Source organism: Oxyura jamaicensis, chromosome 3 (assembly GCF_011077185.1).
Source record: "Oxyura jamaicensis isolate SHBP4307 breed ruddy duck chromosome 3, BPBGC_Ojam_1.0, whole genome shotgun sequence".
NCBI classification, from domain to species: domain Eukaryota; kingdom Metazoa; phylum Chordata; class Aves; order Anseriformes; family Anatidae; genus Oxyura; species Oxyura jamaicensis.
In genome coordinates this window covers 84725659-84743586 of record NC_048895.1, presented here as the reverse complement: position 1 = coordinate 84743586, position 17928 = coordinate 84725659, and the positions used below count along the sequence as shown (strand labels likewise).

At 36.7% G+C, this 17928-nt stretch overlaps 1 long non-coding RNA gene across 1 annotated transcript in view; it reads left to right on the top strand.

Annotated features, from left to right (window-relative positions):
• LOC118165027 overlaps positions 1 to 14844 on the top strand; it is a 32559-nt gene extending 17715 nt beyond the window's left edge. The window contains exon 2 of the long non-coding RNA XR_004749821.1: positions 14316 to 14844. This is a non-coding gene — a long non-coding RNA (uncharacterized LOC118165027). The remainder of the gene's footprint in view (positions 1 to 14315) is intronic.
• Positions 14845 to 17928: the final 3084 nt, after the last annotated feature.

Here is a 17928-nt window from a genome sequence, read left to right as displayed (position 1 = left end):
ACAACAGTTAAAAATGTACAAGAGGTTAACTTTTCCTAGGAATTATTTTTGGAATCTAATAACAGGATGTTCAGATTGAGAAGTCTGATATCCTGTTCAGTTATCTAGTAATAAATCAAATTTCATGCATCTCCCTCTCATTAGTCTTTTATGTGATGTGTCTGCCAGCCTCCCCAGGGTGCTCAAACCAGCAAGCATTTTACCTACCTAAAATATATCATGCAGACATAGACTTGACTGCCATGGTTCTAATGATCTCCAGTGTTTGAGAATAACTTTATTGAAGAGTTTTATCCAAATATTTGTAAAGAATGGACATATTTGTCCACTGAAGCCTTCACTGGCATATACACCAATTCAAGTCCCCAGATTTGTTTTTATTTTTATTTTTCCTGAGCAAGAGACCAGAAGAGACCAGAAATCCACCAGAAAGACAGGAGTATTTTCATGTGTTTTCATAATAAAAGGAACAAGGCTACAACTCAGCAGAGGAGGTCTTTATAGCAAAGAAAGGATACATAAAAACCTCAGTTCCTTCTGGACCTTCACAAAAATATTCACTACATATTCCTTTTTAACTGATGTTGTCCTATGAGGCAAATTTTATCATCTTGTGTGCCTCAGTAAAATATCATGTTTTTATAGTCTTATGTCTTTTACATTACAATGGAAGAGAGGAACATTTACCTCTGAAAAACAAGAGGATTGCAAATTTCTTTTTTACTTTTTTTCTGACTTCATCAATAATAAAGGGGCTGTTGGTATTTGTATACTAGAAATTCATTTAAAAATGAATCTTTCAGTAACCATATAAATAAATCTGAAAGAGCTAACAATGTGGAGGTAGGTTATAAGAGTGAGTTGTGGAAGCATTCTGCTTTAATAGCCGTGGAATGGCCTCTCTGCTTCATTTTTTGCTGTTCACAACAGTGACTCTACTTTTTCCAAATGCTTTTTCTCAGTGTAAAATCTTTTTTTTATAAATTCATATTGTCCTAAATGAGACAGAATGGGACTTCCAAAGAGCCCTCTGTGTTGGTCAAGCCCTGTTTTGTGGAAGTTGACCAGATGCCTTCAGGAGAGAGATGAGGCCAAACAGGAGTACTGCTGACCTTGCAAGAATGGGGATATTGGTGACACACTTCTGTGGATCCACTGGCATGTAGGACAAATGGCTGTCCCTTTCTTCAGGAAGTTTCGCCCAGTAGTTGAATTTGTTTTCCCTATTATGTCCTGAATTTCTCCATATAATGTGTAATTCTTTTACATGATATATGGTAGATGGACAGGATCATAGAATCATAGAATCATGGAATCATAGAATCACAGAATGATTTGGGTCGACAGGGACAGGACTGTCCAATTCCAAATATACATTATAGATACTTAACCTGAGGTGCAGATCCATATTGTGAGATTTAAAGAGATGTTCCAAGACCTGTTCTAGATCTGGCAGATTTGCAGCATCATTTGTGCATCACCAGGCCCACAGTCAGGTAGTGTGACAGAATCGTGAGACTCTCCAGCATGAGAAGATGAGGATGAGGTAAAAACTCCAGCAAATTACCGTTCTCAGATCTCACTTCTTGTGGAATGGAAGCAGCCATTTCCATATTAGATGTTTCCAGACAGGAGAAGGGAGCACATCTCAGCAGTCTCACAGTTCAAGGTCACTGGAGGAAAAGAGTCTGTACATAAATACTCCACAGCTCAAAGTCTTCCTTCTATTTCCTAGGTGTTGCCTGTCTCCCAGCCACAGACTCATAGAGATCAAAGCAGTCACATTATGTTGGTACAGCAGTGTGTTAAAGAGTGAGAGGACAGGAAGACCCTTATTCTTCCTAGCAGAGCAAGAAAATGTGACACGGATTTCAATGGATTTCAGGACTGTAAAGTGATAGATATGTAAATTATTCTGTCTCTGTGCAGTAGGAAACAGTCAGAGTGAAACTGGGTTTTGAGACCAGAGATTTCATCGTCTTGTCTAATGATGACAAGAACCATTAAAATTCCTTACAGATTTTTATTTAAATAATAAAAAGGAGAGATAACAGAATTAAAACATTTAATAAGATGAAAAATAGTTTAACTCTATCTTTAACTTTCTGTGTAAGGGCAGGAAAAAATTCTTTATTTACTGTTTGTTCAAAAAATATTTCTTAGCCTGAATGTGCTGTGGAAATTGCAGCTACTTTTGAAATCTTGCCTGGTTCCCATAAAATGAAGCAAACAAAAAAAAAGTAAGAAAGAAGATGCAAGGGAGAGAACATGAAGGAAGAGGAGGAGGGAGGGAAGGAAAGAAATGACAGCATAGCAAAATCTGCAGCTCTGCTATTGTGCAAACCTGTTTGTTACTGCAGAAAAGGCTGGTCACAGCATCATCTTACAGCAGCCTCAGACTCTGATATATTTGTATCCAAGTCAGGTTAGGACAGACCTTTTTCAGCCTCTCTGAGCTCCCAATCTCATGACTGCATTAAAAAAATGAAGCTTTGGCTAGCTAAACCAAACTCATTGCACAGAAGAAAGGGGGGAGGGATTCCTACAGGGAAGGAAGAGGACAGAGGACATGGAAGGGAAAAAAGTGATAACAGGAGTGAGTTCCAATTTCACATCTAAGATTTCACATATACCAGGATGTATGGTGGTATCCTCAGCTAACTTCCTCTGGCTCTAATTTGTTAAGACATCTCTGATCAGATAAAGCCATGCAAAGTCAGAGCATCTGACTTTATCCCAGGGTCGTGGTAGATATGAGGAGCTGTGGTAGTTCTTTTTTCAGGGAAGAAAAAGAAAAAGAAAAAAAAAAAAAAAAAAACCTTTCCTCTTTCCATTTCCCTTTGTTCAGTTTTGCTGAACCCTGGACTTTACAGATGAAATTTTAGTCAATTTGCTGTACCAAACAGAGAATGAGATTTGCTATTCAGTTTGCCCTTACTGGACCTGACTATGTGAGCTATGAGAGTCCAATAGGCTGTGAAGAGCTCTTGTGCTCTGGAGATCAGACAAGTATTTCCAAATGCAATAAAACAGTAATGCAATAGAACACCCAAATACAGTGTGCTGTGATGTCAGATAAAGCAGATTTGTGAAGATGATGCCTGACAAAATTAAACTTTCACTTTTAGCGTCTATTCAGTTCATGGTGGATGACTGACCTCAGGTAAAATATTCAGGGCTTTTTATCCACACAGTAAAAGTCCATCTGACAGCTACATCTGAGCACCGGTGACACTAAACCTTTCTTCAAACTTGGTACAAAGTATTAAAGAGCATTTTAAGATATATCTACCAGTAAAAGACCTGATTCTGTCAGGGATCTCAGTTTAGTCTTGACCCATTTCATGAAGCTCCATTTGAATTTGGTGCATAGTTTTACACAATGACTGTACCTGCCTTCCTGGGAGCCAAAGCATTGCCTGCATACATGGATGACTTCCACTGTGATGGGAGACATTTCATGGTGTTTCACAAAGTTAATTTGCTGCTCATCTATCCAAGCCTTACCTAGAACACTTTTTACTTCTACAACTTAATACTACAAATGAATATGAAAATTGCCAAGTTTTATCCTTATATTTCACAAACACAGTGAATCAAGAAGTTTATACTCTAAAGAGAAAGAGCAATACCCATGCTACGTACAAAGGTTTCTTTAATTGCACAACCCCCCAAGCTGTATATTGTTCAGTTCTTGCACAAACAACACTGAGTATCAAAATACCTTTCCTAGATGGTGCACAGAGGAAAGGTATGACCAATATGAACTGCCTCCAGTGGAGTAATCCTTAAGTCAAAGTCAATCAAGATCCATAACTCTGAGTCCACCTGGAATAGCTCAATACAAATAAACCACCACATTTTATCTGTATAACATCATTAAAAAAAAAAAAAAAAAAAAAAAAAAAAAAAAACAAGAAGGAAGAAGCAGGAAAAGGACAGGAGAGGATAGTTTCATGTGTTTTACCTCTTTGGCCCTTCTGTCAATAATGAGTTTTGTGAATGCTATGGCTGAAGACAAACAAGGACTAACATACTAGTTTTTCTGACTGGGTCAGGAAGATCTACTGCCTGGGGACCAGAGGAGATAGATGCTTGCTGCTGGGTGGCAAAAGGTGGAAGTGCTGTCAGAGTGAATGTAGCATCAGTCTTATCTATATTTATGTCTGTTTTGTGAGGGTGAATTCCTACACTGCCTGAACTTTTCCCCTTTTAAGTAAGCTTCAGTGTGGCAACTGTGGGCTGGAGGAACTAAGACAAGAACCTGGCCTTTGTACAATAAATTAAGCTTTTCAACCATTACCACAAAAAGGCACTTTTGTAAAGCAAGTTGCTTGCAGAAATGCATTCACTAGCATGAAATATTGTTGAAGAGGAGAACATAAATGTATCATACCATTTTTACTTACAGCCAGTTGAAGTAAATTGGTAAGGTGAACAGCAAGCAGCAAATGAGGTTTTAATGAGAGATACATCTCCTGCTTCTGAGAGGAAATTTTTGCCTGAGAGAAGTAAAACCAAGACCGCCGCAGAGGGAAGAAAACCACAGCTTCAGTTTGCTCGAGTGAAATCTCCACTACCTCAGCAAATGAGCAGTGTAAGACAGCAGACATTATTGGCATGCAGACAGTGTGAGAGAAGTACAAAACTCATCTTGCTCTGAACTCATCTTAAAAAAAACAGAGAACAGTCAGGGGAAGAAACTGAAGTCAGCGTGACTCTTGGAGAGATCAAATGATGCAAGACTTTGGAAAATAATCTGTGTCTTATTTGATCAACTTGACAATACAATGTCTGAAATAAATTGCCTAGTTAAGAGAAGAAACAGAGAAGAGCTGAAAGAGGGGAACTGATTTAATGGAGAAGTAAATCTCTGTGCTAGATTTGTGGTGGATTAATTTCCTTGTTTAAAATGGGGAAGTCACCAGAGAGCCAACTTTTGCTGCTCACAAAACAGAGTAGCTTAGAAAACAAGGTAGCTTATAAAACAGAATTTTTCCCATCCCTCATCTTAAAGAAAATAGTAAGGAGTAGACTATTTTTGTCCTCCTTTTATACAGAGAATTTTTAAGCCTATAAAGTAACCGCACTAAACAGCAAAACCAGCTAAAACAAAAATTTAACAAAATCAACCAAAAAAAAAAAAAAAGAAAGGTTAAATAAGGAACATTGCAGAATTATTGAAAAAATGGCCAGAGTACGCGACATATGTTAGACTTAAATGCCCCCGCTGGCCCAAGCAACTTGATGACATGAAGCTGGCAACACCCTGGATCCACTGGAATTTGTGGTTTGGAAGTTTTTATGGTGTTGATAGCCTGAAGACTGGATTGACCATTGCAAAGTAACTTGTGGTAGAGAATCTTGACTTCCTAGACATCATATTTCCTTGCCTTTCACAGGAGATAACAGCAAGGGACCCCATTTCAATAGGTTTTAGGACATGTCTTATGCTAGTTTGTTTTTCTTTGGGGGGGGGGGGGGGCGGGCAAGCGGAGGGGGGTGGAGCCTTCAATTTCTGCATATAACATAATCTAAGCATAGTAAATTGCATTTTCCAGCCAGAAGTCAGTAGATAATTTCAATGTCTCTTGAGTATGTGTAGTAAAAAGCATCAAGAATTTGAAAGCTTGAAGTGAAAAATATAGGGAATAGTTAATTTAATAGTTATAAGAAAATGGCCATTTATCTTACATTTAACAGTGTTTTGCTGATCAAAGTAGATAAATGAATTTGATGAGTTTTCATTATATCCTTACTGTTTTCCCACCTAAAATGTGCTAACGGCTGCTGCAGGACTTGAGGACAGTTACTAGCTTTAAATTACCAGCTGTAGGGACCATACTGAGTGGATTGCCCACTTCCTTCCAGGAGCCTATGTGTTATGGCTATCCATGCTGTGTCGTCACAGCATGTTTGACTTGTTGCTTATGCTGCCAAAGCAGTGCTATAGAAGCCCTGCAGATCTCTAGCAAAGTTACAGCACACAGTTGTGAGACTGGGGATGTTTCAGTGTTTTTATATAAGTTTCTGCTTTTAACATTTGAAAAAGCTGGAAAGTAAGAAGGAAGGGAGAAATTGAAGAAGAGAGGAAGGAAAAAAAAATCGTAGTTCTGACTTTTTGACTTGCTTCAGTGAAGAATAAACCAAGCAAAAATAAATCTCAAAGATACTTAAGGACATCTCCATCAATTTATGACAGACAGCATTGTTTAAATCATATGTTCTAGTTCAAGTTCAAACTGATTGCTAGGTTGGTATCCTTTCCTCAATTTCAATCTGACAGAGCTTTTGCCTTTCACCAGAGGGCATACCTTTTAAGAGCATCTGGACATATTAATTCCTGACAGTTATCAGTCTTGAGGTTCTGTTCCCTCTTTTTCTGTCTCTAGCACACACTCTAGTCTGACGAAGACTGAAATGCTTTACTTGAACTAAAAGTGATGAAGCTGATATATAGTATCTGGGTGAAATCTAATTGCTTGTGAAACACAGGTCAGTTCAGTGGTCCTTTCTGGCCTTAAACTATACAAAATCTGTTCAGCAAGCCATTAAAATGTTGCTGTGTCTAGTAATCATGAAGATAACTAAAGCTTTTATAAATGCCCCCTAATTGAAAGGGTACCCTTCATAGTCTGCTTGCAAGATCCAATTAAGATATTTTAATAATGCTCATAAATGCAGTAAGTAGTTTGTATAACCTAGAGTTTAACAGTTATTTGTTAATAAGGGATAGTGTATTTGTGGCAACAGAGCTGTGCTAAAAGTATAGTAATGTTTCTGTTATATTATTTTAAGCCTCTGAAAGTAACAAGAAATTGCCTAAAAATAAATTAAGCAGTGCCAAGGAACAAATCCAGGCGTTTTGGCTCCCTGTTACCGTACTGTTAAGAGATAAGAACAGTCCATATTATCTACTGTTGTGCAATAACCAGAGTCCATCAATTTACTCTACATGGTTTATTTGGACTACTTTTTCTGTTCACAAAATATACACTAAAACTTACAAAGTGTAACAATTTAGGTTAGACTTAGCCACACCTAACTCTAACCATCAAAAGTAAATTTTTAGCTCCTATTATTTGTCTGAATAATCTTTATGACCAGCCTAGATGGCAATCTTAGACTGCCAGTTTCCTTTCTAAATTGCTAAAGGTAGGTGAGATGAATACCCTCTCCCTCCCCTGGATTATTTAAGTGAGCTATTTGTAGCCTTTGTAAAATACCATATGGTTATTTGCCACGTAGGAGTCTGAATATGTGATGGGTCTCCCTGTGTCTTAAAGCACTATTTTTCTTCCTTAGACTTATAAGGAATAGGAAACTGAAAAGTGTTCAGTGAAAAGTTCACTTTCACTGAAAAAAAAATAATAATCCTTTTCCTGAAGGCAAGCAGAAAATAATAAAGAAACAAGCAGCTCACAGGTTCTCAGACCTTCAAATTTTTTTCAGAATTACATTAGAAATGAAATTCAATTTCAATGTGAAAATGGTCTTTCTTATTTCAAAATAACTGGCTTTCTTCATAACCATGGAACTAGTATGACTGAAGCCAGATTTACCAGGCATTCAACAGATGTTGCACTCGGTTTTCTGTTATGCGACAGTTCAAGTTGATACATCCTTTTGCACTAACTTGTTTACAAAAATTATAACCAGATCTTGCCTAGTGCCTTCCTGATGAAATAGCTGTTTGAATGAAGCTGTGCTTATATCTTCAGAATAATATGGATGCCTCTGAAGCTATATAAGAAAAGATGTTGAGCAAATTAAGCACACTGGGCTGTAAAATTTACAGATTTTTCTGCACACCAAGTCTTCTGGGATTGCAGATTTCATTACCCAGGTCTTCAGACCATGCCAGAGAAGTTAATAACTTTAGTGCCAGTTCATGGGTGCTGAGGCCAACGTTGCAGTTGATATAAATATGAAAATGTGTTACCTTGTTCAAATAGATTTTCTCTCTACTATCAACTTTAGTATTTCCATCATCACTTCTTTCTGCTGGAGTTATTTGTTGACTTATTCCAGTACCTTAGAAAGGCTTTCAGGTAACCACAGGTCAAATTGCAATACAAATTCTAGTTTAAATATTTGTTTGTGTGAAAGTCTGCAATACCAACCAGCAGGAGCAAACTGTCATTACTTATAAAATATTCTGAAATATATTTCTGAAGTATATCTTGTTGTATTTTTAGTAATAATGCCACTGGCTCATTAAATGAAGAGAATATTTTATTCATCTGGTCCTTTCATAACAAGATATTCATAACAAGATTTACAACCTACCACCGTTGGAACGTAAATTAAAAATTAAAAACAAAAATGCAAAAATATTTATTTTATTTAAAAATTGTTACCTAATAAAGGTTTTTAATATTAATTTTCATGATTATTTATTTCCTTGAAGAACAGTACTTGAAAAAGATAATTTCCTTTCTATATGACTATGCTGTAGTTCATTCAATTGCTGTTGCTCATTCTCCCTATGGCAATGTTTTATATTTATTTTCTCCAGAACTTTAATCCAGCTCTTATCATATATATACTGGGAGATGTGTGGTTAGAAAGCTGCCTGTCAGAAAAGGACCTGGGAGTAGTGGTTGACAGTCGGCTGAATATGAGCCAGCAGTGTGCTCAGGCAGCCAAGAAGGCCAGCAGCATCTTGGCTTGCATAAGAAACAGCGTGGTCAGCAGGTCCAGGGAAGTGATTGTCCCCCTGTACTCGGCTCTGGTGAGGCCGCACCTCGAGTACTGTGTTCAGTTTTGGGCCCCTCGCTACAAGAAGGACATGGAGGTGCTCAAGTGAGTCCAGAGAAGGGCAACAAAGCTGGTGAAGGGTCTGGAGAACAAGTCTTACCAGGAGTGGTTGAGAGAGCTGTGACTGTTTAGCCTGGAGAAGGGGAGGCTCAGGGGTGACCTTATTGCACTCTACAGGTACCTGAAGGGAGGCTGTAGCGAGGTGGCAGTTGGTCTATTCTCCCATGTGCCTGGTGCAGGACGAGGGGGAATGGGCTAAAGTTGCGCCAGGGGAGGTTTAGGTTGGATATTAGGAAGAACTTTACTGAACGGGTTGTTAGTCACTGGAATAGGCTGCCCAGGGAAGTGGTTGAGTCACCATCCCTGGAGGTCTTTCAAAGACGTTTAGATGTAGAGCTTAGGGATATGGTTTAGTGGAGGACTTGTTAGTGTTAGGTCAGAGGTTGGACTCGGTGATCTTGAAGGTCTCTTCCAACCTAGACTATTCTGTGATTCTGTGATTCTGTGATACCTGTGGCTACTGTCTCATGGAAAAATAAGCTTTTCCTATAATTAGAACTGCATATATTTAAAAAGAACAAACTTCCATATTCTTCTCTGAAATCTGTAAATAATAAGCTCTTCTACTAGTTTTACAAATAATCTAAATATTTTAATTTTAAACTTCTTTCGTCAAAATGTGACACTTAAACTAAATGAAGTTAAAATATTTTTTCAAAAAGCCAAGAATATCTAGTTGTACACTAAATTTAATAATTTTAAAATGTATATTAATTTCTGAGGAATTCAGAATTCATTATAATTCTATGATAAGATCCCCTAGGAAAATGTCCTTGGGGGACCAGTACTGTTTAACATTTTTATTAATGCCATAAACAGTGACATCGAGTGCACCCTCAGCAAGTTTGCAGATGACACCCAGCTGTTGACTTGATAGAAGGAAGGGATGCCATCAAGGGGGACCTGGACAGACTTGAGAAGTGGGCCCACATGAAGCTCATGAAGTTCAACAAGGCCAAGTGCAAGGTGCTTACACCTGTGTCAGGGAAATCCCAAACACCAGTGCAAGCTAGGGGATGAATGGATTGAGAACAGCCCTGTGGAGGGCTTTGGGGTATTTGTGAATAAAAAAATGGACGAGCCAGCAATGTGCACTTGCAGCCCAGAAAGCCAACTGTATCCTGGGGTGCATCAAAAGAAGCATGGCCAGCAGGCTGAGAGAGTTGAGTCTTCCCCCCTACTCTACCTTTGTGAGACCACACTTGAAGTGCTGCATCCAGATCTTTGGTCCCCAGCACAAGAAAGACAAGGACCTGTTAGAGCAGGTCCAGAGGAGGGCAACAAGAATGCTCAGAGGTTTGGAGCACCTCTCCGGTGAAGACAGTCTGAGAGACTGTTGGGGTTGTTCAGCCTGGAGAAGAGAACGCTCCAGGGAGACCTTATTGCAGCCTTTCAGTACTTAAAAGGGACCTTCAAGAAAGATGGAGAGAGACTTCTTATGAAGGCATGTAGTAGTAGGATGATGGTAGCTGTTTAAAACTGAAAGAGATCAGATAGATCAGAGATCAGATAGATCAGATAAAGATAAAGAGAGATCAGATCAGATAAAGAGATCAGAGAGATCAGATCATTTAGATCAGATATTAGGAAGAAATTCTTCACTCAGAGCATGGTGAGGCTCTGGAAGAGGTTGTTCAGAGAAGGTGTGGTTGCCGCATTCCTGGAGGTCTTCAAGGCCAGATTGGATGGGGCTTTGGGTAAACTTATCTAGTGAATAATGTCCCTGTCTATGGAAGAGGGTTTGGAACTAGGTGATCTTTGAAGGTCCTTTACAACCCAAACCATTCTATGATTTGGTGAAATTGACAACTGCTGAGTGTGAGTGTGTGTAAACTGCCTGCATCCATATATTTGACAGGAGTTTTATGATGCTGTATTAGTGTTAGTGGAAGGACGCATAAGGATTTTTTGAAATTTAATAACCATAGGCTTTGGTTTTAAAGTCACAAAAATGTTGTATGAAACTTTCTTTATATTCCAGATGTTTTGTATTCCAGACATGAATTTATGTTAGTGTTTCTTGAGAAATCAACTTTTCAAAATAGGTCTTGAAAATTTAGTTATAATTGTCACATCCCAAGTTGGATAACAGGCACCTGGCTGTATCACCTTGGAGAGCATGTTTCTTTTGTTTGAGCAATAAAGAAGTTCCAGTCCTTACATTATTTAGAGAGTTCCTTCAAATGAAGGTAACTATATTAACATCTTTATAGTTGCAAGGATGTGGATAGAGCAAGTCAGAGCAAAGTCTTCCAAACAAGGTAGCAGTGAATAAAAGAATTAGCAGGGAGAGAAATAGCGATGCTATGAAATTCAGGAAACTGACAAGGAATGAAAATATAATAAGATGGAATATTTCTGATTTTTTTTTTAATCTAATTTAGATTAAGGTATTGTGTGTTTTTAAAAAAAAAAAATCTACAACAACAAATCTAAATTTATAACTAAGTATGTAAATATTGTAAATTGGATATTACTTTTTTAAGTAATGTTTTAAATATTAAAGGAAAAGATTTATTTTGCCTGACAAGTGATTTATATTTTATAATGCACTAAAACCAAATAACATGGAAAAATAATATGGAAGTTAGTTCCTTCCTTCCAAGTCAGAAGTAAAGAGATTTCAACCTGTAGAGAAAACATAGGATCTTCTCATCCCACAGAAGTACCCTAGTCAGTATGAGAGAGTGAAATGCTAGATAGTCCTATGGCAGTCATTCGTTTATACCAACACTGTAAGAAAATCATGTTTCTCAATCCTTGTTTCTCTAGTTGCCAAATCCCTCTTGGTACATAGGAATTCTTTCCAAAGGCAAGTACTTTCCATTCACCCATTGACTACATTCTTGCTGAAAGACCCTTAAAAATAAATAAATAAATAAATAAAACCTTTAAATTTTCCAAAAAAAAATTTATTAAAAAAAAAAAAATAGCTAACTCTGCCCTTGGTCTCAGCCACTGATCTTATGTTGCTGGAGGGAAAAAAAAAAAAAAAAAAAAAAAAAAAAATTTAAAAAAAAAACCCCCTTAAAAAAAAAAAAAAAACAAAAAAAAGCCTTGGTAACCCCAAAATTTTATTTTTTTTGGGCGGGAAAAAAAAAAAAAAAAAAAAAAAAAAAAAGTTAAATACAAAGCCCCCTTGAAGAACACCACAAAGCTAAAGAAAGGTAACAGATCCTCATCAGGCAATTGTCTTTGCCCTGACGCTTAAGTTGTTAGCATAAGATTTAACATTTCCTTACTCTCAAGTTCAGGGAAGGCAGTCTGTGGTCCAGAGGCCAAACACAACTAAATTTAACCAGACACTTACAAAGCCTCAGATGATACATGGCATTGAAATGGCTTCTCACTCATCTCCTACACACATGAGGGAAGAGTTTACAATTAGCAATTCTACCATAAGGAAACTTCTTCCTGGACCTCAGCCACTGCTTTTGAGCAGCTACCTCATAAGCTCTAAAATCTAACCAAGTGAGAAGGAGCCCATGAATTTCAAGGTAAGCTTCTCATGTGAAAAATAGACCTCTGAGCAGATAACAGATGAGTGATAATGGTGTTCTAACAGATTATTAGCCATGGTGTAAAGCTCTATATGAATTCTGCTCCAAGAGGGCAGCAGGCTTAGCATCCTTTTAGAAAATCAGATTTTCAGAACAGGCAGACATATTTTTTAAGTCACTCCACTGACACTCCACTCAAACCAATATGTGACCTTTTACCTAAAGTCACCATTTCTCACATTTTTTAGATTGTAGTGACTGCATGATTTGCTTTGACAAGCACACTGATAGCTCTGCCATTAGGTAAGGTAGGACACTGACCTTCTCAAAAATATGTGAAAATAAGCTCAGAAGAGAATATATTAATCCTCTAACCCTCAAGTAGTTCAAGTGTACATTACAGAATAATTCTTCTCTGAAGCCTTTATGAAAGGGCAGCTGCTAGAGGGCACCATACTTTGTACATTTAAAGATAGATGTAATCCATAGGGGAAGAGACCATCAGAGTTCACTGGAGAGCAGCCAGACCCTCAGTTAGGTAGCATACCTGCTGCAAAGGTGAATTACTGCAAAACATCTCACTGAAAGCATCGTACAAATGTTGTATGTGGTTCAGTGGCTGTTTTCAAGGAGCTGATTGCCTCACGCCAATGTGTTGCACTGAAGATTGTCGTACAAGTACCAGAGCAAAAAACAGGCCAGCAAAAGGCAAATTGCCTGGTCTCTGATGGGGGCTGTTGGTGTCTAATTTTATTCAAAGTAAAAACCGTGGATATTATGATTGGGTTCCATAAGGCAACATTCTTCGATAAAATTGGAATGGTTGCTGAAAATGAAGAAAAAATGAGTTTCCTCCAAAACCTCAGGTTTAGGAGTATTAAGAAAGACAAAAATATAGGTTCTTCCCTTGGGAGTTTGAAAGTGAAGAAGTTCCAAAAAATAAAAATAAAAATCTAAAAATGGACAAGAAAAAGAGAAAGAAGGGAAATTATAATACAATCAAACAGATGCTTAATCTAAGAGAAGGCTGTGCATAATGATGTGTACTTGGTGATGGTTACTTGACTTTGTTTTCATGTTAACAAATGCTGTGAAGGATACATCAATAATCAATGCTGTCAGAAGCAGAGTGAAATTCAGCTTGCTTGATAAGTTTCTTATCAGTAAATGGTACAAACTTCAGTGCTACCTTTTCCTTTGTCAGTTATTACAATCACTTTTTTGGTAGTCACCTGAACCTATCATTCCTGTGACAAAGCATTTGCCAAGTGAAGAGAAAAGGGTTCAGTTTGATCCTCCTCTAATTTTAAACACACCAACAAAACCTAAATAAACAAGTCTATTAGGAACCTGTATGCCTACCAGGAAAAGTTTCCAATTGAATTTAATGAAAATGTGCAATTCAGTTCAGGTTTTTGTGTTCACTATTTAAATTTAAAGTACAAATTTATGCGCACTTCTCTTTCTAAGGTTCCACTCCACTTTGTTACCATAAAACAGAGGAGGATGTGCAGATTTAAACAGTTACAGAAGCACAGCACAAAATTTTGTTGTTAAAAGCTGAGCAGCTTTCCTTTTTACTTTTTTTCTCTTTTCTCTTTTCTCTTCTCTTTTCTCTTTTTTTCTTTTTTCCTATTTTTTTTTCCAGTTCCTTCTTTACACTGTGGTATTTAAAAACATTGTATAATTTCAATGTATCTACAGATTAAGGTCAGGGATTTTTGTATCATAAAGTCTCACCTTCTGTATCTTAGGAATAGAACCTTCTGGGTTCCATTCTGGATTCTGGGAACCATGAATCAAATATCCATGGATATCTATGAATCAAAGCCCAGAACATTTAGTCTTTTAGATCCTTACTCTACTTTCATTCAGCCTTTATACAGATACCCAAACAACTTAGTGACTCTTTGTGGGGGAGTTTGGTCTGACTGTCAGCTCTTATTACAGCTATTCTTTATTTCTAATTCAACTCTGTCTGACCTCCACTTTCAGCCACTGGTTGCTACTCTGCCTTTCACCGGTCAGCTCAAGAGGCCGTTAGTGTCCAGCTGCTCTTCTCCAGTCATGTTGCTTCTTAATCGCCTTTTCAATAACAGAAAAGAGAATGAAGAAAATCTCTTCTCCAATCTACGGATTGCACTTGTGGCTCTTTTCCAGATGACATCCAGTCCTACAATGCTAATATCCTTAAGCATGCCTCACCAGTGCACTCATCTATTCACAGAAACATCCCAGTAGATTTCAGTGAAACTAAAAAAGTCACTGAGGTGTCTATTTCTCTCTGTTGACTTTTAAGGGAACTCCAAGTAGTTAGATGAGATGTCTAGCATCAAAAGTAGATACATGTGAAATTATTCCTATATATGACTGTTTAAATATGCAGAAAGGTCCCTGATTTTCCAACATCATGTTACAGCACAGTAGATTTTTTTTCTCTTGTTCAAATGCATTAATAAATATTATTACAATATTGTATTGTGGGCACTTTTAATTGAACAAAATATATCACTAAATATGTTGATATAGATTTTCCTGTGATGTTCATTTTTTTCCGTGAATTTCTGTGTATTTAATATTGTTTCCTTATTTCAGATGCACATTGCTTCAGAAATTTACGTCACAATACAGTTTTAACATCAATAGTTGCCTGCACTGGAAAATCAATAAGTGTATTGAATGGTAATACAGTTACAAATATGGACAGTTAGAGGACTGAATTTTGGAATTGACTTCCCATGTCAATGTTAAGTGGGACAACTTAAGTTCTTGAGAAATTGCATCAGGCTACTTTGCAAACATAGCAAGGCAACTCTTCTTTACCAAGTCTTGTGAGTCGGTGTTAGTTCCATAATGCACTGTGAAAGGTGTATAATGCACTTTTTTTCCTTTCTTTTTTGAAAATGAAAATATAGATTTGACAGCATGGTTTTGCTTGAGGAAGTGAATTTGACAGTAAATCCCCTGGATGTAAGAGGTCTTGCTTGTAATAAGTCACCTCTTGACAACCTCTAAATCATAGGCTGAAATGAATCTGAATAAATTAAATTGAGTGTTTCTATTCAAGCTGGGTATATTTTCCTTTGGTTCCTTTCCCTTTCTTCTTTTAGTTACCTTCTCTTCTGTCATCTTTCACTTTTCTTAAGCTTTTTCCTTTATTTCTCTGCACAAAAACACTGCATTTCTGGGAAAATAAATAAAGTTTAGCAGCATTTTTATTATTTTTTTTAAATTATATATTATTTATTAATTATATATTATTTATTTATAATATATAATTTATTAATTATATATTATTTATATTATTATTATATAATATATATAATATTATATATATTATAAATATTATATATTTTTATTTAAATTATTTTATATATCTGGAAACAGTTAACACATGACAAAGAATTTGCTTAATCAAGTTCTAAATTATTTTGTTTCCTTCCACCTCTGGTTACTCCCATCTCTCTTCCATTTTATCACATTCTTTCTAGTGTTCCTGGTTATCACCTCATTGGTCTCTCAACCAATAATTTCCCTAAATAAGTCTCTCCTTTTATTATTATCAGGTATCCTCTTTCTTCTTTTCCACTTTTGCTTTTTCTTCACTCTCCCTTTTCAGGCTTTTTTTTCCCTTCTTCTTTTGACTCAGAGGTTTTGTTTTCTGCCTTAGGTTTTTCTGCCTTTGTTTTCTGCCTTTGTTTTCTGCCTCAGCCATACTAGAAAGTCTTGAACCTTGTTCTCAAACGTTTTGCTCTGAAATCTCCTGAGACTGGAAGTCTCATTCTGGCTGAAAGCAAGTTTAAGAAGTCTCAATACTGTGTTCATTTGAAGTTAGAACCATTGTAATTGATGCGGTTGGTGTGATGGGACTCGCACCCAAACTTTATAAGGGTGAAGGCATACAACACAGCACAACCACTGCCCAGGCACCCCTTTCCTTTGCAGCCTGCTCCCTGCTCCCAGATCTGCTCCAATCAACTTTTGCAGGCAGATATTTATTCACTGCTCCATTTCCTAACTCCCATTAAGTACTGAATTATCATTCTTTAATCTTATCCATTCAGCAAGCTGAACAGGAAAAAAATATTGTTGATGAATAAGAAATGCTTCATGCTGACAGCTCTGTTGTGTTTTCTCACCTATATCTTTTTCTTAAGATAAAACAACAGACTAGTTCAGTGGCCTCATGAGCTGAACCAGTAGGAAAGGCTGCAATTGTTGATAGTTTGTTTTACTTTTAAAAGTATATCTCTGCTTCTAACAAAGTTTCAAGTAGTTCTGTTCAGAGATTTTTTCAGATTTTTTTTCCATCAACAAAACAAATTTATGGATTAAATATATATATATATTGCTATTTCATAGTGTTTTAATTCAGTACAGTTTAACTGAAAAATCTTGATTCAAAATAACTATTATCTAACATCAGTTTACAGCAACAGAAATCAAAAATAAAAATAAAATGTTGAAACCATATTCCTATTGTATTTCTATTGAAATTATTTGGAAAAAAAAAAAATGATGTTTTTCATTAAAATGTTCAGACTTTATTTTCATAGTTGTTTGTGACAGAAGAAAAAAAAATACAAAATCTTCAAAATGCCCACAGTATCAGATGTAATTTCTGTGCTTTTGTTGAGTATGTTATATATAGCATTACAGAGAAAATTTTGGGTTTGCAACTATACAGCTGTATTTGTATCCATTTGATTCCACACCATAACACTGCATGCTACTTTATTTTCCCCACTTGTCATCTTGGTAATCATAGTCCTTACATTCATCCTGGTTTATTGCACAAAAGTAATTTAATACTTTAATAATGGAATAAATTATACACTATAACTCCATCTTTAAATGCCTATTTCATTAACATTTTATAATTTTATTTTCCACATAAGATCTACTATATAACTCCCTGTTGCTCCAATGAATCATTTTAAACTTTATTCAGTATTTGGTTATTGTACTAAATTTATTCCAGAGTTCATAACTCAGATCATATTAAATATATCTCAGCCAGGTGTTTCAGATTTCATTTGTTGAACGATTGAAAGCTCACAAATGAAGACATATTGAAAAAAATAATAATAATCTGAAATTGATTTATTAGTATTTTCTGTTTATCACCAAATCAACCTCCCACATATTAAAAATTGGATGGATGGATAGATGTACCTACCACATACTGTGGTAGTACTCACTTTCAATATGGAGACTATCAGTACATTCTCCTTTTCCAGAGATTTCTTTCCTTAGATCCCAGCCATCATCTCTGAAGCCAGTAAGATTCCTTCCTGAAACACCCAGCCTCTCTTTTAACAGCACCGCTTATCTGTCTTGGTTTTGCTGTCTCTAGGGGCAGTAATGTACACATAGGCACCTACTGTTAATTTGGGTATTTGGATTCCAGCACGACCACCCATAAAACCTCCAGAAACCTCTTTGGTACCTGCACAGCAGGACTCCCTGTCTGGGCCAAGGTTATAGAGCAGGCTGCCAAAATTCACATTAGCAGAGACAGGATCGCTGATTCATGTCAGTGGAGCAAGAGGGACTATAGCTTATGGAGACAAGTAAGGTGGCTCAGCACGCAGCCCTTGGGTCATGC